Genomic DNA, 20980 nt, shown 5'->3' with positions numbered 1-20980 from the left:
CACAACCGCAGGATGTCCCAAAGCGCTTTACAGCCAATGAAGTACTTTTTTTCCCGAAAAAAATGTAATGACTGTTAATGTAGGAAACGTGGCAACCAATTTGTGCACAGCAAGCTCCCACAAACAGCAATGCCATAATGACCCAGGTAATTGTTTTTTTCTGATATTGGTTGAGGGATCAGTATTGGTCAAGATAACCAGGGAGAACTCCCCCTGCTCTTCTTCGAAATAGTGCCATGGAATCGTTTACGCCCGCCTGAGAGGGCAGACGGGACCTCAGTCTAACATCTCGTCCGAAAGTCGGCACAGCACTCCTTCAGTACTGCATTGGAGCGTCAGCCTAGAGTTTTACGTTCAAGTCTTGAACTAAAACAAAGATTGAACTGTTTGTCAATTTCTTTTTGTTCTAACCTACTTTGTGTAAAGTTTAAAAGATCTGCCTGATGCAGTTTAAGGGAGGTGGGTGAACGTGTTTATTTGCAAACAATCTACTTGTAGATAGCTTAAGCAGCTCTTTCAATCACAATGTAACACGGACTATTACTCCCCCTGCGCCCATACCCAGTAGATAGGAAGATGAAGCTTTAAAGCCATAGAGCTTGATTTTTTTTTAAAAAGGCAGCTTAAATTTGGAACTACGACCAAAAATAATAACTATCAGCTCGAAATAACTTAATTGATGGCACAGTTTGTTTGTGTGTTGAGATAATAAAGCTTACTTTTGTATTGGAATCTCTGATAATTTTGTTGAATTTGAGTCCAATGAGTGTTTAAATAAACAAATCTGTCAGCTAATCTATAATGTGTTGCAAGCAGCAGTGAGCTGTGTTACCAGTTAGTGTGTATTGTGTTGGAGGGGTTGGCTGAGGGAGGAACGTTGGCTAAGCCACTGGGAGAGCTCTTCGCTCTTTGAATGTGCTGTGAGATTCTTGAATGTTCATCTGAAGTATTGGAACGGTTTCTCAGTTTTGACGTCTCATTCTGAAGAGTGTACCTCAGCCAACACAATCAGTCCTACACTGAAGTATTGGCCGACATTATAAGTTTAAATCTTGATGTGGTAGTCGAACATAGAACCTTCTAACCCACAGGTGAGTGCTGTCAACTGAGCTAAGTTGACAGCTTAAGTGGTAAGTGATCATTTCTCCCCACCCCAAGATGTGTGTGTTGAATTGCCAGTGGAAGCAAGGGATTCAGGGCCACATACTTTCTGATTGCTAGTTATAGAGTTGCAGTGGCCATTGCCTCTGAGCTGGTTGCCTGCCTTCTATAGGGATTGGTGCTGATGATCTAGAGAACTGAGGGATGGAAATAGCATTAAGAATTGAGATGGAGAGAAATGTGAATATTTTATACCGTTCAAAGTGCTGTGTATTTTGTCAACTGGCTGAATAGGTCTTGTGGAGTAGGGCAGGTGGCAAGCTTCATGAGGTTCAACCGGATGGCAATGAACCTGAGTCTCAGGAATTCCTGTTGGGAGCATTTGTTGCCGGTTCTCAGCCGGATGACCAGATTTCTAGTCTTGGCAGAGGGATTCTAATATCACCAAATAGCTGCCCAGCCAGTTGTACCAACTGCTTCTGACCTAAGGAGCAGGAGAGTGCTGACAACAATTCCACACCTTAGGCTATCACACCTGAGTGATTAAAGGAAGGTAAATGGTGATGAGTCACTCCTGTGTGACATTAGGAAAACATCAAGAATGTGCTGGACACGGTGTGTGAACAAGGGCTAGAGACTTGTGGAATTTTTGAACGATTTTGCATTTAACATGCTGAACTTGATCAGAAAATAATACTCCTGTCATAGTGCTAATTTGCCAAAAGTAGTTAATTTTACATTCACTATATTTTGTGTCTATGGTTGAATTGCTGTAATACTGATTTCACCACTAACACTTCTCCTAGGAGTGGTCAGATGATAAATTGTATGCTGTTTCACTTGCACAGCAACAGTTCACCTAAAATAATTTTGCTGTCACTTATTTTCTGTATCCTGTCACATTAACGACTTAGTCTAACAAGCTCATTGGTAGTGTGTAATATTGCAGTGACGCAAAGTGTTCATTGTGGGGTGTAATGAGAGCTCACTGCTGCCTGATTGTCATTTGCTTGTTTCGGAGGAATCTGTTTTAAGTTTTGTCCCTCTCCCCCCTCCAGTAGTTCCCCCAATCTGATTCGGGAATTGATCCCTCACTGGGACACAAATCCAAAGGCAACGCTCAAAATCTGGAAACTCACTTAAGTGACTTTTGTTCATGCACAAGACACAAGTGCCGACAGCCTGTTGAATGCCAAGCAGTCAAGCCCAATCTTCATATTATCCGTTGTCCACACATGCACACTTCTAGTAAGCAATCTTGCCTTGGGTTCTGGAGCAGCCTAACCAATTTTACCCTCCCTCCAGTTTCAATGCCCCTTCTGTTGCTGCTGCTGAGAGAGATTTAATTCAGCACAGGCCAAGGATTGAATCTGGGATCTTCCTGCTGTGTGGCTGAGAGTTTATTTCTGAGCTGTAAGGACCTGTCTATGATCTAAAAACAAGAAATGCTGGAAATACTCAGTAGGTCCGGCTGCAACTGTGGAGAGATAAGCAGAATTAACGCCTCTGCACAGATGCTGCCAGACCTGCTGAGTATTTCCAGCATTTCTTCTTTTTATTTCAGATTTCTAGCATCGGCAGTATTTTGCTTTTATTCTTGTCCATGATCTGTTGAGCTGGCACAGGCAAGATGAGCCAAATTGCCTCTTTTTGTGCTGTATAATTCTGATCTTTTAATTTTTCTTAATTGTAGTGGGTATGGCTATTAAGAATGGTTTACCTTATCAATCTTTTTCCTGCCTCTTAAAAGTGCTGACTTCTTGCTGGGCGTAATTTCTTGGAAAATCAGTGCCCAATCACCAACGGCCATTATCTTTGGCCGACTTGTATCCCTTAACCAATGCCAGCTAAAACAAATTAACTGGCTGTTTGTCTTATTTGCTTTTATTGGGTTTTCGCTGTCTACAAATTGACTGCTGTATTTTCTTACGTAAATAGTGACTACATTTCAAAAGTACTGCATTAGCTGTGAAGTGCTCTAGATCGTGGAAGGTGCTATGTAAACTCCCGTTCTTTCTTTGTTAATATGTAAAGCTTGAAAAGAATGTTAGCGGAGATTGCAGCGATACCAGGATCTTGTCCTCACCTAACGTCCGTATAAGGCAAGCATCAAGCAGAAAGTATTAGCACGGACTTGATGTTCTTTGTGCTGTGTTACTTTTATTTGTTCATGGGATGTGAGTGTCGCTGGCAAGGCCAGCATTCATTGACCCTCCCTAATTGCCCTTGAGAAGGTGGTGAGCCGCTTTCTTGAACTGCTGTAGTCCATGTGTTGTAGGTACACCCGCAGTGCTGTTAGGGAGGAAGTTCCAGGATTTTGATCCAGTGACAGTGAAGAAATGGTGATTTATTTCTAAATCAGGATGATGTGTGACTTGGGGGAGTCAGGCAGTGAGTTACTCGCTGCAGAATTCCCAGCCTCTGACTTGCTATTGTAGCCACAGTATTAATATGGCTGGTCCAGTTAAGTTTGTAGTCAACGGTAACCCCCAGGATGTTGATGGTAGGGGATTCAGCGACGGTAATGCTGTTGAATGTCAAAGGGAGATGGTTAAATTTTCTCTTGTTAGAGATGGTCATTGCCTGACACTTGCGTGGTGCAAATGCTACTTGCCACTTAGCAGCGTAAGCTTCAATGTTGGCCGGGCCTTGCAGCATGTGTGCACGGACTGCTTCAGCCATCTGGGGAGTTGTGAATGGGACTGCAATCATTGACGAACATCCCCACTTCTGACTTTATGTTGGAGGGAGGGTCATTGATGAAGCCACTAAAGATGGTTGGGCCTAGGACACTACCGTGAGGTACTCCTGCAGTGATGTCCTGGGGCTGAAATAACTGACCTCTAACAACCACAACCATATATACACATACACACTCAATCCCTACCACAAATGACCAAGTGTGTCGGGTAAAGACTGGGCTGCATATGTGCATGCTGTGGAGCTTCAAGCACTACATATAAAGTTTAAATGTATGCTCCTATTAATTTGCTGTTTCCCATTGTTTACTGATAGTGTCCTATAGTTAGAACGTCAAAAGATTAATAAAGCTTTCTAATCTCCTAATGGCACATTTATGTTGATGAATCACTTTAATAGGATGTTCTATAATACTGGCCTGGGTAGCAGCATTGTAGAATTTAGCTGTTTGTGTTGCGGGGTCAATTCCACAGCAGTCGGGCCAGTGAACAACTGGATTTTGCGTGTTTTTCCAGACTTAAGGAAATAAGTCACATGTCAGCCTGGTGGAGACCTATTGTGTCTGGCCTTTCAACTGGAAGAGATTGGGTCCTTCCCCAATTGCTTCCTTTGAGCTGGGTGGGGATCTGCTTCCTTCCTGATCCTGCATTCACACTCATTCCAAGAAACCCAACACAGGTTGGGACTTGAGTGCTGGCAACATAGAGCTTTTGATTTATTTTACAGCTGAGATTAGTTATTGCAAATGCTTGGAAACCTGCTATGCCACCAGTGCCATATTTTAATAGTACAGGATGTGGGGATTTTAAAATTGTTTTTCATCAATAGCTGAATGCTCTAGTGGCTGAAGAAATTTGGTTTGAATTTTTGAATTTTATTTGTTTCAACCATGGCTCAGTGGGTAGCGCACTTGTCTTCGAGTCAGAAGGTTGTGGGTTCAAGTCCCACTCCAGAGACTTGAGCACAAAAATCTGGACTGCAGTATTGAGAGAGTTGAAGATTGCTAAGTTTTGGATGTCCTGTTAAACTGAGGCTTCATCTGCTCCTTAAGGTGGGCGTAAAAGATCCCACAGTACGGTTTAGGAGGAGAACGGGAGAGTTATCCCAGTGTCCTGGCTAATATTTATCTCTCAATCAACAGATTATTGTGATCAATTACATTGCTTTTTGTGGGAGCTTGCTGTGCACTGAACTGGCTGCTGCATTTCCTACTGCAACAACAGTAACTATATTTCAGAAGTATTTGGCGGCGCAGTGGTTAGCACCGCAGCCTCACAGCTCCAGCGACCCGGGTTCAATTCTGGGTACTGCCTGTGCGGAGTTTGCAAGTTCTCCCTGTGTCTGCGTGGGTTTCCTCCGGGTGCTCCGGTTTCCTCCCACATGCCAAAGACTTGCAGGTTGATAGGTAAAATGGCCATTATAAATTGCCCCTAGTATAGCAGGTGGTAGGGAAATATAGGGAAGGTGGGGATGTGGTAGGAATATGGAATTCGTGTAGGATTAGTATAAGTGGGTGGTTGATGGTCGGCACAGACTCGGTGGGCCAAAGGGCCTGTTTCAGTGCTGTATCTCTAAACAAAAAAAAAACTCCATTGGCTGTAAAATACTTTGTGATGTCTTGAGATCATGAAACGTGCTATATAAATGCAAGTATTTTTGTAAGGAGACGTTGGTGCTGATGTAGAATGTATTGTCAACGTCATTTCCTTGGTTCAGCACAGAATGGAATACCCTCTAATCTGCCTCAGCATTGTGTATCAATTGCAAAATCAGAAAAACACAACTGTTACTGTTGCGCTGTCCAATGGACCACTTGCAGCCTCTGAGCCCTAATAACTGTCTTAACTGGGCTTTTATTTCTTGCTCACTACTTTCTTTTATTTGAATTTTGTGGTCCTGGATGTTTGCAAAGGCCTATTGCCTTATAGGTGGATAAATTCCCAAACTATTTTATTAGCAGCAATTTGAGATATATGCAGATTATTGGCAACATGGATTTAAACTTCACACATAACTCCCTCGGCGCTATAGTGTGCACCCACGATCACCTCATGAAGACCTAGAGGTTGGAGACCCATGTTCTAATGTAACAATGTGAATTGCTGTTTCCCATATCTAGCTTCTCTGAATGAAAATACTACGTTAAGCAGAAGTCTGCCCATTAGGAACTGAGTTGAGATTACCCATTTTTTCACTTGCAACTGCTACCCCCCCCCACAGTCTTTCAACCCCTAAAGTCCTAGATGCAAAAGGGAAGGTTCTAGCAGCTAGCCTAAGTTCTAGAAATTCCCTGAGACCATTTTTAAAGTGGCATTTGGATGCAGAGCGTGATCCCTATGCCAGAGGACGGAGGCTCAAAGGTTGCACAAATCTGGTCCTTGGACTTCATCTAAATAATCAGGGTAAGCTGCCAGCAATCTGTCCACCTCCACAAGAAGCTCGCCTGACGGAGCATGCAATTTCAGCCCAGCTGCCTCACCAGTAGCAGCCTCCAGGTAAGTCCAGGAGTTGGTTGGGGTTGCGGGGAGAGATTACAGCTCATGGAAGTACTGCGACTTTGTGGGAGGAAGAGTGAAAGTTATTCACTTACCTTTTTGGTGACATCCACTGGCCGTTTCATATCTGCATCCTGAAAACCTGATTAACGCCTGCTGTACTCCGAGCAACCCAATTTCTGGACAGGGTCATTAGACATTATGGCCCTCATTAATATATGCATGGGACCTAATATCTGTTTGAGGCAGCCATCTCAGCTGAAAAATGGCCCAACCCAATTTCGTGTCAGACGTTGTTCAAGCATCCTTTAGGCCCAAGATGTTGTACCCCAAAATTGGTCCTTTTTGCACTGTAAAGCAGGCAGAACGAGGTCCAATTTCAACCTCCAAAGATTTTCAGACACTGGCCTTTTGAGCTCCTCAGATTTTTGTAATGCGTTGTATTGACTTGCTGAGCATTACTTTTCTTGCTGTATACTAAAACATTTTCTTCAAAGGTATGACTGCTCCGTTTGGGATGCTGTCATTGTCTTTCAGAAGTTAGGCAGGGGGTCTGTGGGAGTGTGTCAATATTTGCGAGAGAGATCTGGGAACATATCAATCTTCACAAAATGTCTCCCACACAGAAAAGTTTGAAAACTGCTAATCTCACCCACTGCAGTACCCATTTTTAACATGACTGCTCATAAATATTCAAAATATAAATCTTAGGGCTTATTATGAATATGTGCCACAAGCATAGTTTTAATGAATTATGCAAGGTGTCTGAGTCAGGATGAGAAGCAATCATTTTGTTCAAAATTTCATATGGAGGTCAATGCTCTAATTATTGCAGTCTGAGGTTTTGAAAAAAAAATCTTCAAATTTCAGTGCATTAATATTTTTATATAGCAATTAGAGTGAGAAAATGAAGATGACAACTTGGGGTTAGTAAAACATCACTCCTTTTTGCCCCTTCTAACATTCTAAAACTACTGCAACATGGCTTTCCACAGTGCTTTACAGCCATTGAAGTCCTTTTGAAGTGTAATCACTAAAGTAATGCAGGGAACGCAGCAGCCAATATGCACACAGCAAGCTCCCACAAACAGCAATGAGATAATGACCAGATAATCTATTCTCGTGATGTTGGTGGAGGGATAACAATTGGCCAGGACACAGTACCTACTTGAGTGTGTATCTAAATACGCAATAAATATTTTGAAGCCTGATAAAGTCTTTGTTGACTAGCACAGGCAATGCAGAAAGTCAAACAAACCAGTCCCACGATTCTTCTCACATAACTTTTATTTTTTTTCATTCAGGAGGAATTGTGAATGAGGTAGCAGCTCAGTTATGGTGGGTACAACTTTCAGTGTAGGAGTATACAGGGCAAGCATCGCAAGCCTCCTGAACCTAAGGAACATTCAAGAATGAGACTCAAAAATGGACTGGTAGGGTTTCTGTAGCTGTTAGTCTATAAAGAATATTGATGCCTTCATAGTCTCCTATCTGAAATTTTCCTCACTATTTAGATTACAATGGTATTTCTCTGAGCATCTCCTTTACTGTTCAGCTCTATTTAAATGCACGTTAAAACCACAACAAATTTTAAATGTTACTTTGCGTGCAGCTGTTGGTACAAAATACCATATGGCTATGCTTCCTGTGCAGATTTTATTAGTCATCTCTTTTTACACTTCCACCAGAAGCAGTGGCAAACACATTTCAAGGATTTAAAGAACTGTAGGGTTTAATTGATTTGCTAGTTAGGTGAAAATGAACTCCCGTAGATGGAGGAGGAGCAATCACTACCAGCAACGTCATGTGGATTGCAGAAAGAAATCATCCACTGGGTGGATAGAATTTGATAGCTGAGAGATGAAAGATGACCTATATTCCCATCAGGGATGTTGAATGTGGTATTGATGTACAAATGGACTGATCCTGCAAGGAGGTTGTGATTCAACTGTAAGCCATCCCTCAGGGAAAAAACATAACTGACTGATATAAATGTTGTCCGCCACCCCCTTCCTCTTTTGAAGAAAATGTGGCATGTATATGAGGAACTATGATACTTTGGAACAGTGGAAGAGGGACAGGCAAATTTACGTAAATCATACAGTGGGAAGTAACTTTGTAACTAGGATTCACGTGAAGCGTAGTGGTGTGGAAGTGAAACATTTGTACTATTTCCACTTCAACTGTGAAAAAGCACCCAGCAATATTTGTCCCTCTGAGCTACGGTTGTTTTGAAGTGGCTTGGCTTGTAGACACTTAAGATGGTGTTTGGCTGCTGATCAGAAAGCACATTTATTGAGAGGAGGAATGGCAGATGGTTGAGAATTTGCCATCGTTGACTTAATATTCTACCAGAAGAGTACAGTAAGACCTACTCTTCTGAACTTGTGAAGAGACATTGTAAGGGCAGAGAGGAATGTGTTGTATTTTGCATATGTCATGACAAATCTAAGCTAGGATTTCTTGATACTGGCAATGGCTGTCCAAAGTTGGATTGTCCCATTCCGAGCAATGATATCCTTCACCTTGAAGAGCCGCAAAAAAATTGAGAGTGAGACCTTAAGATATGGCAATAGGGAGCGGAATAGTTTACTAACTACGACTTAAAAATCACAGATAGTATTTGTTTAACTGTATGTATTGACTTGAATTTAATTTTCGCTATTTTCTTTTTCTCATAATCTGCAACCAGTATCCTATACTTGGACACTGAGAGTGGAAACTCACTTTCAGTGTGACTAATCTTTAGCTAGTGACATTTAGTCTTTCAGTTCATGGATATATAAATCTATAAGATCCTATTCTGTGGCTGTCACTGTAGTGATTGCTTGCTATTCACCAGTAGCATGAAAAACCTAGACGTGGCAATGTCCATAACCCTTTTTGAGTGCTAAGTTCCTTAATAACTTTCAAAATATGTTTGCAACTTTGAGCATATGATCAGTAAGAAACAGATTGATTAATGTTAACTCAATACAGGTCGGGGTTTTCGAGATTCCATACTGCATGTTCAGTCAACTCTATCATGGCTCTCCCTGATGTGTCAGTGAATTTATCCCATGATTGTCAGAACCATGCAGATGAGGAAAGAACCAGGTTCCATCCCAGAGGTGAACTGAGTTAACTTGCCACAGCCAAGGGGGTGAGCGGAGCACTAAAGCTGGGCTTAACGTCGCAGGGTTAGGGAGGGGACCATTGGGCATGATTCATGCCTCTGATCTCTCCTATGGAAGTTGGCTGAAGATGGAATAGGGCTTGGCTGTGATCACCCACCATTTGATAGCTTGCTGGCTTTTAATTCAAAGGTTCACATAGCCATAGTGGTCTCTTAGGTGAGATAACCCATGGAATTGTATCCGAATGAGGAGTTATTGGCTTGAGATGGAATTGGTGAGGAAAGTACTTGATGGCAGCAAAACTCCCTTCTACTTCGTCTAGTTGTGTTCATCACACTAACAAAATAAAAACATCCTCTCCAGGAAAAGCAGAAATCACAATAATATCAAGGTTTTTTGAGCTTATGGGCGCTTAACTCAGCAGTTTTAAATACGATCAGCAACAAATACTTTAGCAATGTCCAAATACCATAAAGAAAATAAAATTAAAGAGTTTGCTTCTCCAGTTTAAGAAAGATGTGTGCTCGCAGCTGGGGCGGAGTGGCAGGGTGGGAAGTCTCCTTCACCGGACCCACAAAACCAGGACCTGTTCAGCACTGTCATCAGAAAGATGGAAATATGAGAAATCTGTTAAACAAGCAAAGGAAACTCTTCATTCTGCATAATGGCTGTACTGAATGGGATTGTCTGTCTGATGGTATCTCCGCACATCTGCTGCAAACTGCATGCTTGAGATGGGACCCAGCAGACAAAGATTATCCCAAACAAATACCTATTTTGTTTTATGACTGACATCAGGAGGCATCGAAAGAAAGAGGACCTGAATTTATACTGCGCCTTTCAGAACTTAAAGATTCAATGACATTAAATATCAAAATGCTTCACAGCAATTGAGTTCTTTTTGAGGTGTAGTCATTGTTCAAATAAAGTGAAACTTGGCAGTCTAGTCGTCCACTACGTTCTGGAAACAGCAATGAGATAAATGACCATATAATCTGCTTTTAGTGATGTTCACTGAGGGATTAAATCTTCGGCAAAAAACTGGAAGAACTCTCCTGTTCCTCTTTGAATAGTGCCATGGGATATTTTGTGTCTTCCAGTGAGGCAGACAGGCCTTGGTGTACCAGCTCATGTGAAAAACAACATCGCCTGTACAACATTCCCTCTGGACAGGGTCTTAAACCCATGTCCTTCTGATTCAAAGGTGAATGCTGCCACTGAACCAATCTGAGACTTGGAAAACGAGAACATCTTGCAGATGTCTTATTTGCCACATTGCTACCTTGGGAGTTACCAAGTTAGGTGTTGCCCTGCGGGAGAAGGAAAATTGAATAGGGAATTTTCTCCACATGGCCTGGCAAAAGCCAGACTGTTTACTGCCGTTGTAGTTGCAGGTCTATAACACGAGGAAAGATATAGTGGGGGATTTTTGGTTCCAGTCCAGCGCACTTTATCAGCAGTGCACAATCCTAGGCATTAGTTGGGCGGCTTGCACCATTTTCAAGCGCGGGCCTCAATTAAATGTTGCTACCAAGCTGTCGATGCCAAATGGTCTGAGCACCTTTGTTCTGAGCAGCTTCCAGTGGCCCCTTCAAAGACCGGTGGTTAGGCCTCTCAAAATGGCTGGAAAAAGTGGGACTAACATGCATTTTGCATTTTCTGCCAATTTCTCCATGAAGATTGCAGTCAGGGTCCTACAACCAGCGTAGGTCCCCGATTGGCATATTTAAACAGTCTCCTGTCCATTTAAAGGTTTCTCTGCAAAATTGAATCAGGTGAGCAAATGGCTAGAGGAATTCCCCACCAGATTTTCTACTATTTGTTACTTGTTTTCAAAGCAGTTGAAAATGCCCCCTCCCATAAATGTGGAAAGACTGTACAAAACAACATTAACATATTAAAAAAAAGCTTTCTTTCCCTATTACATTCAAGATTTCAGCTGTTGGGTAAAGATTTGTTGGCACAAACATTGTCCTTCTATTTTATACCTGGCACTTTTGTTTAGATTGAAAGAGAGTGATGTCTGTTTGCTGGCTCCTGCATTGATTACTGAAACCAGCTTCCCCTGTCCTAACATGAGAATCAGAGGTCCACAATTAGAGGAATGATAAATATAAGCACACCAGTGGTGTGGCACCCATCCTTGTTGCTTCATGAAGTTCACTGATCTAAAACCCACAGCTAAAACCAGTGAGCAAAAATGCTGTAATTTTGCTTTGTGTGTGTTTCCTTGCATTTGTCGCTGAATGACTTCCACACTTTTTCTGTTAAAGCCTTTATGAGAAGGGTTTTGTGAGCATGGTTAATTTAACAATTTTTGGAATACTATAATCCTAATGTTTTTCAGAGATTCCTATAAGCTTTGAATAACAGAATTTTTTTTTTGTAAAGTTTTTCCTGGCTATACACTTCATATTTTCTCTCATTGAAAAGCACCACTTCTGAGCAGCACACTCTGTGAGCATCTGGTCTCTAAACCACAATGACCTAATACCACGATCCAGACACATTTCTTAACTCCACAGGTTGGTGCATCTCCTGCCCTTGAAATAGGTAACCATTATAGATCCTGTCTGTTTTGATCCCCCAGAGTGGTGTCGATTAAGCCTGCAGCTGCTGGTCTTTCTAAGGTCAGCAGACGTTTTAAAATGCATAATACTGAAACATTGCCTTCATGCTTTATTTTCAACTCTGAGGCTGTTTTGTTGTGAGTGCTGTAATGCATCGTCAGTTTTGCTTAAATGAACTATAATTTTCTATACCTGTTTTCATCTAGAATCAAGATCCTTATAAGAGTAGTGGAATGTACCAACACATTTTTTGGATTTTGACTTGCCACTTCTGCTCCTGCCCCCACCTACCAGTACCTAATTTTCTCCCTCCTTTCTTGATCCTCTGGGGTGTGGATCTGCAGCAGCACTCTGCTATCTTGCTCAAGTGGCTATTTCTTTTACAAGGCTGGATAGTAAGTGTTGACAGGCCATTTGGCCATGGAGAGTATTGCAACCAAGTCTCATCCACTCATTTTTTGATATCATGCACTTTGCAGCAGAATGCAGTATATAAAGACCATAAGCAGGAGCCTTGGGTGATTTAATTTCCTCCTCTCCACCCCACCCGTTCTTGACTCTGGGTGAATTGTAGTGATTCAGTTGCTGCTCAGCTAACTCAGCACAGGCTGGGAATCAAAGCTGGACCATTCTGCTGTGCGTGGTTCAGTACTACACCAAGCATTCATTACCCTTACTTACTAGATTGGCTGCTGATATTTTTAGCCTAATGGTGACACACAGCAGGAATACCCTGTACCAAGATATATACTTGAAACGGAAAGATTTGCGGGGCTATGGGGCAAGAGCAGAAGAGTAGGACTAATTGGATAGCTCTTTCAAAAACCAGTAAAGGCATGATGGGCAGAATGGCCTCTTCTGGCTTGAAGGATTGTATGAGTCTATTATGATTTGGGTGCTATGATTGTAACTTGTTTATGCTGTCGATTTGTGCTGACTTGTGCATCTTATCGATGCAGCTTTTCAGGTGAGACGTTAATCCAAGGCTCCATCTGCCTGCTCAGGTAGGTATAAAAGATCCCAAAGTATTATTCAAAGAAGAGCAGGTGAGTACTTCCAGTGTCCTAGCCAATGTTTATTCCTTGATCAATAGCTCTAAAATAGATTTATTGCTCATCTATCTCATTGGTTTTTGTGGGTCCCTGCTGCATGCTGTTTGGCTTCTGCTTTTGTCTCCAAAACAACAGTGAAGCACTTAGGGCAAGTAAGGCACTATACAAATGCAAGTTTGTTCTTGTCATTATATACGCTTGGTTGTGGTATGGCAAGTACCACGCAGCCCTGCATCTGGAACTCCTTTCCTAAGCTCCTCTTCCTCCTTTTCCCCAACTTTAAAAGTATGCTCAAGATCTTAACTTTTCAAGTATTCCTTTGGTATCCTGCACTTACTCCACTGCTAAGTGTCTTGCTGTTTCCCCCTTTCCGTAAACTGCCATGGGATTTTAGTGAAGTTAAACAAGTTGTTTGATACTGCGCGATAGAATTCTTGCATTGTAGCTCTTGTGAATAATAGCAAGAGTAATTTTTTAAGAATCCATTTGAAGAATCCTCTTTGTGCCGGACACCAGCAAGGTGGAACAGAATAAGAGTGAAGAGGAATTAGTGATTCAATGCAGTCAACCGTTAGTATTTAAAAGCCCAAAGATTACGAGGAGAGAGAGAGCCCATTGCATGTCTATAATAGGAATTCAAATATAACCAAGTTCGGAATGAAACAGAAAGTGGGATAATTGCAAAAGTAAAAAAAATTTGTGTTAAAAAAAAAGAAAAAAATCCCAAATGTGGGTTGTTTCTTTGCTTTGAAGGAGAAAATACCTACTTATATTTCTTTGTTACTTTCCTGACCAATGCTGGCATGTGGTTTCATGGATGCCCTCCGGTACCAAGTCGGCAATCTTCATGTATGAAACTAGATAAGTGCACTGCTGGGTACTAAACTATGTGTGCATCACAGCCAAGCCTCCTCCGTCCCTTATCAACCTCCAGATGCACTCACTCTCCAACAGGGATGACTAGACAACAATGAATTGCGGGAGTCCTAATTGAGTTGTATTTTGACCTCCACTCTCTCCCAACCCAGAAGCGCCAAGATTAAATGTAGAACACCAGTTGCAATCCCAGCTCAGATCAGCTAATTTAGGGGAATTGAATTTGGGATGTCCCTGGTCGGGTATGCATCATTCTACACAAGGCAGTGAATTTACCAACTGATCGCTTGGGGAACCTATTTTGGAGATTTCTCAATTTTGGATAAAATTGTTGGCTGATTTCAACAGTAAAGCTGGCAATTTAAAATATCTTTAACAAGACTGATGTCTTTGTCCTCTTTACAATATAATGCTCATTAAGAAGGTTATATTCTATTTTCAAGACAGAGCATTTTAGCAAAATGTATTGCGTTGTGAAGTGAATGTAATTTTAAATCCATTAATGCTGTTCTTCACATTGTGACCCTGAATGATGAAAGAGTAATTGGAGATCTTTCTCTTTTTACCTTTGTGTTTATAGCATCAAGAAATTGTGGTAATCTTATTTCAGTCATTAGTGCAGTTGTTTGAGCTGAGTAGGATCTATTTTAATACAGTTACAACATGAAATCTGAGCTGAGGATGAGAGAAGAGTAGACTATGTCTCGATCATTTCAGACACGAAAATGCATTGTGAGACTGCCTTGGTCCCAGGTTCTCCCAGCTGAGATCTCCTTTATACTGACAGTTGACCAAGGAAATCTAAAGCAGAATAAAGCCACAAGCTGGCTTACACACGTTCAGATGTCTAATGTTTGAAGGTCTGCTGATCCTGTGCTTCTCTCTTGAATTGATTTCAAGCTCTGTATTTAGTACTTGGTACCGCAGTAAATTGATAGCAATTTGTAATGCTTGGAGGCTTAAATAAGAGGGGGAATGCAAATGGATTTGGTTTTCGCATCTGATTTTTGCATAGCATGTATAATCAGTAATTGCATTTAGTTTCTAAGTGCTAAAAATTAAATCCAGATCTAACTTGTCTACCATTTAGTATACTAATCCATTGCCTGGTCTTTATATAATTATACCAGTAATCCTATGGAAAAGCCCATGTAAAATAATCTCAGGTTAAAAATATTCATGGATACATGTGATACTGAATTTGTAATTCACTTCTGTAGATATGTGCCTGCATGCAAATATTGCTGTAAAACATTGCATGAAATTTGCCCCTTCTCACCTTTGCCCTCGCCCTCTTAAAAAAAGATGGATGGCAGAGTACGTGAATGTAATATATTTGACACTGAGGAATATGTCAGCAAGGTCCAAATTTATTTGCTCTTTGTAATGAGGCTGAAATCAAGTAGGTAGCTGTGGGTTACTACAATTGGGCTTGATGTTTCTGGACTAGGAATGGGCAAAAATTAGCACGGTTTCTACTCATTCCTGCTCTTTAACCTGATTCAGAAGATTGTGGGTTCAAGTCCCACTCCAGAAACTTGAGCACACCGATCTAGACTGACCCTCCAGTGCAGTTCTAATTACGTTGACAACCAATTTAAGATTGTCAGTAGGGCTTGCAGTGTGGCGCGTTTGCATGTATTGGAAGCTACATGTATTAATACACAGGGTCCTGTTCTTTGCAGACAGAAAGAACATGTACACACATTGCGCCTGTTTCAGCTGAACAAAATAAGTGACAGCAATTCGCTGGTTCATTCCTCAGGGCAATGCCTTGACTAATCAGTCAAGCTGTCTGCTTTAAATTTCAAACAAAGCTTGGCAGTTAACTGTCAGTCACTGTAAACTGGTGCATTCTCCATGGCAACGCCCCTACCAATCAGAGTTCACTTGCCAACCAATCAGCACTCTTCTCATGCAGTATAAGTTGTTGTTTTCCCCTACATTCGTTATTCTTGCATATTGTCCTGATGAGTGCAAGACGAAAAGCTTCGACAACATGTCTCTATTTTCAGCAATTCTCAAGTTCTAAGAGAGTGCTGCACTGCTAGAGGTGCCGTCTTTTGGATGAGACGTTAAATCAAGACCCTGTCTGCTGTTTCAGGTGGGTATAAAAGATCCCATGGAACTATTGCAAAGAGGAGCAGGGGAGTTATCCCCAGTGTCCTTGCCAATATTTGTCCCTCAATCGACATCACAAAAAAAACAGATTATTTGGTCATTTATCAAATTGTTGTTTGTGGAAAATTGCACTGTGTAAGTTGGCTGCCGTGTTTCCCACTTTACAACAGTGATTACACTTCAAAAGTACTTCATTGGCTGTAAAACACTTTGGGATGTCCTGAGGTTGTGCAAGGCGCTAAATAAATACACAAGTCTTTCCTTTTGCCCACTTGTAAATGCATGACTGTGGATGGTAGGTGTGTTCAGAAAGCAAATGCAAATTGGTCAATTTTGCAGGCAATCCCAAACCTGAAAAGATTCATGAGAATAGTGCCAAGGGTGAGGAACTTCAGTTACATGGATAGATTGGAGAAGCTGGGGCTGTTCTCCTTAGGGAAGATTAAGAGGAGATTTGGTAAGAGATGTTCAAAATCATGAGGGGTCTGGACATAATAGATGGGGAGAAACTGTTCCTGTGTCGGAAGGGTAGAGAACCAGAGGATACTGATTTAAGGCGATTGGCAAAAGAAGCAACGGCGACTTGAGGAAAGCCTTTTTTGTGTGCAGCAGTAGTCAGGATCTGGAATGCACTACCTGAGTGTGTGGTGGCAGCAGATTCAATCGAGGCTTTCAAAAGAGAATTGGATATTTATCTGAGGAGAAAGAATTTGCAGGGCTATGGGGGAAAGGTGGGGGAATGGGCCTAGATGAGTTGTTCTTGCAGAGAGTCAGTATGGACCTGACAGGCCGAATGGCTTCCTCCTGTGCTATAACCATTCTATGATTCAGAGGGTAACTGGAATCAAAGAAAGCAACCCAGAAATTACTGAATGAATTAGACAAAATATGTAAGTGGGCAGAAAAAAGACAAGATGAAATTTTAAGCAGCCAACTGTGAAGTATTGCATAGAGAAAGGAAAAATTGCCGGCAAGTGGACTCCATGATGCTGTTGAAAAAGCAAATAATGACGCTGTAAGGAGCCTTCCTAGTCTCCATGCTCAACATGTCTAACCAATGCAGGGCAGCAGTCAACAAAGTCAATAAAGTGCTGAACTACATAGCCATGACAGTACAGTACAGTGAGAGAAGGTTGTGATGAACTGCAAAGTGCCTTGGTTAGGCTGAATGTGCCCAGTTCTGTTTGCTGAGAAAGAAGACAAGACCTCGGGGATGTCGCGGATCAATCGGGGAAATGCGGCTGACTGGATTGCCCCGCAGAGAGCTGGATTTGATAGGCCAAATGGCCGCCTTCTATGCCATAAATGTCTGATATTCAACCATGAGGTTAATCCCTTGTGTCAGAGGTGTGATTTATGAGAAAAGACTAAAAATATGTGGACTTTTTGTCTGAGGTGACCTTATGCAGTAGTTCAAGGAGTGGAAAGGATGTTTCTGGAATACTACTTTAAATTACCTTGCTCTATGGCAGCGAGGCCTGTACAACGTATGTCAGCCAAAAGCGACGTCTCAATTCATTTCATCTTCGCTGCCTCCGGAGAATACTTGGCATCAGGTGGCAGGACCGTATCTCCAACACAGAAGTCCTCGAGGTGGCCAACATCCCCAGCTTATACACACTACTGAGTCAGCGACGCTTGAGATGGCTTGGCCATGTGAGCCGCATGGAAGATGGCAAGATCCCCAAAGACACATTGTACAGTGAGCTCGCCACTGGTATCAGACCCACCGGCCATCCATGGCTCCGCTTTAAAGACGTCTGCAAACGCGACATGAAGTCCTGTGACATTGATCACAAGTCGTGGGAGTCAGTTGCCAGCGTTCGCCAGAGCTGGCGGGCAGCCATAAAGACAGGGCTAAAGTGTGGTGAGTCGAAGAGACTTAGCAGTTGGCAGGAAAAAAGACAGAAGCGCAAGGGGAGAGCCAACTGTGTAACAGCCCCGACAACCAATTTTTTCTGCAGCACCCGTGGAAGAGTCTGTCACTCTAGAATTGGCCTTTATAGCCACTCCAGGCGCTGCTCCACAAACCACTGACCACCTCCAGGCGCTTGCCCATTGTCTCTCGAGACAAGGAGGCCAAAGAAGACTTTAAATTAATTTGTAACTATTGGAAAAGTGGCCACATGTTCAAACTAGTAGAAGGCTTTTCGAACTGATAGGATGGTTGTTCACACAAAGAGTGATCAACACTTGAAATTAATTTCCAGATAGAGTAGTAGAGATGAAAACCCTGTCATCATTTGAGACGCTTGGATGTTGCATTGATGGGACTGTAGGTTTCATTTTGGATGGATGAGTCGAGGTGAGCCAAATGGCCTTCCTAATCAGTAATTGTTTTCTGATCTGAAGGCTGGGTTGGGCTCAACTGTGATTTAAATGACCCACCGGGTTTCAACCACACTCGCATGTCAAGAATAGCAATTGGGTTGAGGAATCAGATGGCTGTTTGTGCAACTTTACTGTAGCATGAGTGACAGTTTGCAGGATCAGGGAGATAAAATCTGTAGGGGAAGAGGTTGAGAGGAGTATAATGGATATTTTTCAAAGATAGGACAGTAATCTAAAGCAGTCTGTTAAGGAAACAGCTTTTTTAAAAGAGAAAAGAACTAAGATTTTGTGGTAATTTTATTATGTAGTGCTAATTGTGATAACTGTGTGCGCAGTGGTTAGCACCGCAGCCTCACAGCTCCAGCGACCCAGGTTCTGTTCTGGGTACTGTCTGTGCAGAGTTTGCACGTTCTCCCTGTGACCGCGTGGGTTTCCGCCGGGTGATCCGGTTTCCCCCCATAGCCAATGACTTGCGGGTTGATAGGTAAATTGGCCATTGTAAATTGCCCCTAGAGTAGGTAGGTGGTAGGAGAATCTGGTAGGGAATATGGGATTAATGTAGGATTAGTATAAATGGGTGGTTGTTGGTCGGCACAGACTCGTTGGGCCGAAGGGCCTGTTTCAGTGCTGTATCTCTAAAAAAAAAAAATTAAATAAGTAAAAAATTAATTGTAGAATACAGGGTGCATAATTATTTTACTTCTAAAGAGTATGGGTATGATGGGCAGTATTCAACTTGGTTTTAAAGTAATCATTAGAATGTAATTATTAGAATGTTTTGAGGAGTTAACTAAGTTAGTAGACAAGACTAATTCAGTAATAAAAACAGAACCTGCTGAGAATACTCAGCAGGTCTGGCAACATCTGTGAAGAGAGAAACAGTTAACGTTTCAGGTCGATGACCTTTCATCAGAACTAATTCAGCAGATGTGGTTTACTTGGAGTTCCAAAGTATGTTTGGCAAGGTGAGACCAGAAAGGAAATTAAGCCTCATGAAATAGGTGACAAGTTATCCCAATGGATGAATAACAGCAGGTAGATCGTGGTGGTAAATGAAATATGTACTGCTTGCGATAAAGTAATCAGTAGTGTTCCTCAAGAATCTATTCACATTATTTGTGAATTAAAATTGAACATATCTGTAATACCACTAGTGTTAAACTTACTAATGATGTGCAACTATGTAGAAAGGACACTGTTCATCTTTAGAAAGACTTGGACCACTTTATGTGGGCGGGCAGATGGATTTTAATGGAGATAATTGGAGGGCTATGTATGTGGGATAAAGTAGTAATATACATATGTAATATGATAGTGTATTAGCTGGCAGAGTGTGGAAAGAATTTGAGTAATCATTCATCATACTGCACGATAACATCTGGAAAAGTGGAACTATTATCAGTAAAGCAGATTGGGTACCTGGATATTTCTGGAGCACACTGGATTACAAATCTAAATGAATTAGATGGACTTTGTACAGATCAATGGTGACGTTAGTTCTGGAGTATGCGAAAGAGTTTGGAGAAGACTAACCAAGTCTTGAGGGATTGTGAAGAAAGGCTTAAGTGATCACATTTATTTTCATTTGAGAAAAAAGATTGTGGAAAGACATGATGCAGGTCTTTAAAATAAAGAAAATAAAATAAGATTGAAATTCACAAGCTATTTATCTTGGACAAAGAACATAGCATTAGAGGACATGAGTTCAAAATTCAAAAGCTTCAAGCAAGAATAGAGATTGGAAAATATGCTTTTTCCCACAAGATATAGAAAGTAGTTGACACAGACTAAATTGAAACTTTTAAAAGGGTGCTGGATTTGACTATCTGTGAAAAGGAGGACGTGGCAATATAGATTTTCTTTGTTGTTTCCAGGAAAGGAAGGGGGACAGAATTTAGCGGTCCATGATTTAGGGGTTTAACCATTGTCTGTATACCTGCTTTTTATCCCTCGAAGTTCGGTGATGCTTCCAGTTCAGGAACGCCTTGCGCTTGCGATTTTGTAGCTCCTGGATCCCCTGGTTGCTCTCGTCAAACCAGTCTTGATGTTTCCTGCTCGAGATACCAATAGTATCTTTGCAAGTGCTGATTATGGTAGCCTTGAAGGCAGACCAGGCATTGTGAACATTCTATGGTTCCTGTTCGTTGAGCGTCGCCGAGTTGTTTGTAAGATGCTGCCTGACTAGGTCTGTCTTCGCGAAGTCTTTGATACCATCGACATTGGTTTTCCTGCGGCAGTGCTTCTGCTGCCGCTGGTGTTTTTGGACTGGGTTTATAGAGATAGTAGCTCGGATTAGGCGATAGTCAGTCCAGCAGTCATCAGCTCCTATCATGGCACAGGTGATGCGAACATCCTTGAGGTCCTTCACTCAGATGATGATATAGTCAAGCAAATGCCAGTGCCTGGAACGAGGGTGCTGCCATGAGCTCTTGTATCTGTCTCTCTGACGAAATATGGTGTTCATTATGATCAGGCCACATTCAAGGCATTTCGTCAGAAGAAGGACTCTGTTGGAGTTGGCCACATCGTCCGCATGCCTGACACAAGACTCCCAAAACAAGCTTTTTACTCCGAACTCCATCACGGCAAGAGGCCACCAGGAGGGCAGAGGAGACGCT

General features: G+C 41.9%; 1 protein-coding gene across 1 annotated transcript in view; it reads left to right on the top strand.

Annotated features, from left to right (window-relative positions):
• Positions 1 to 20980, top strand: part of ctnnbip1 (catenin, beta interacting protein 1) — a 116154-nt gene that overhangs the window by 471 nt on the left and 94703 nt on the right. The gene's annotated exons all lie outside the window — the stretch shown is intronic.

The sequence above is a fragment of the Heterodontus francisci genome, chromosome 37, assembly GCF_036365525.1.
Source record: "Heterodontus francisci isolate sHetFra1 chromosome 37, sHetFra1.hap1, whole genome shotgun sequence".
Lineage (NCBI taxonomy): Eukaryota > Metazoa > Chordata > Chondrichthyes > Heterodontiformes > Heterodontidae > Heterodontus > Heterodontus francisci.
Note: the sequence above shows the minus strand (reverse complement) of the source record. Positions and strands in the feature narration are given on the sequence as shown.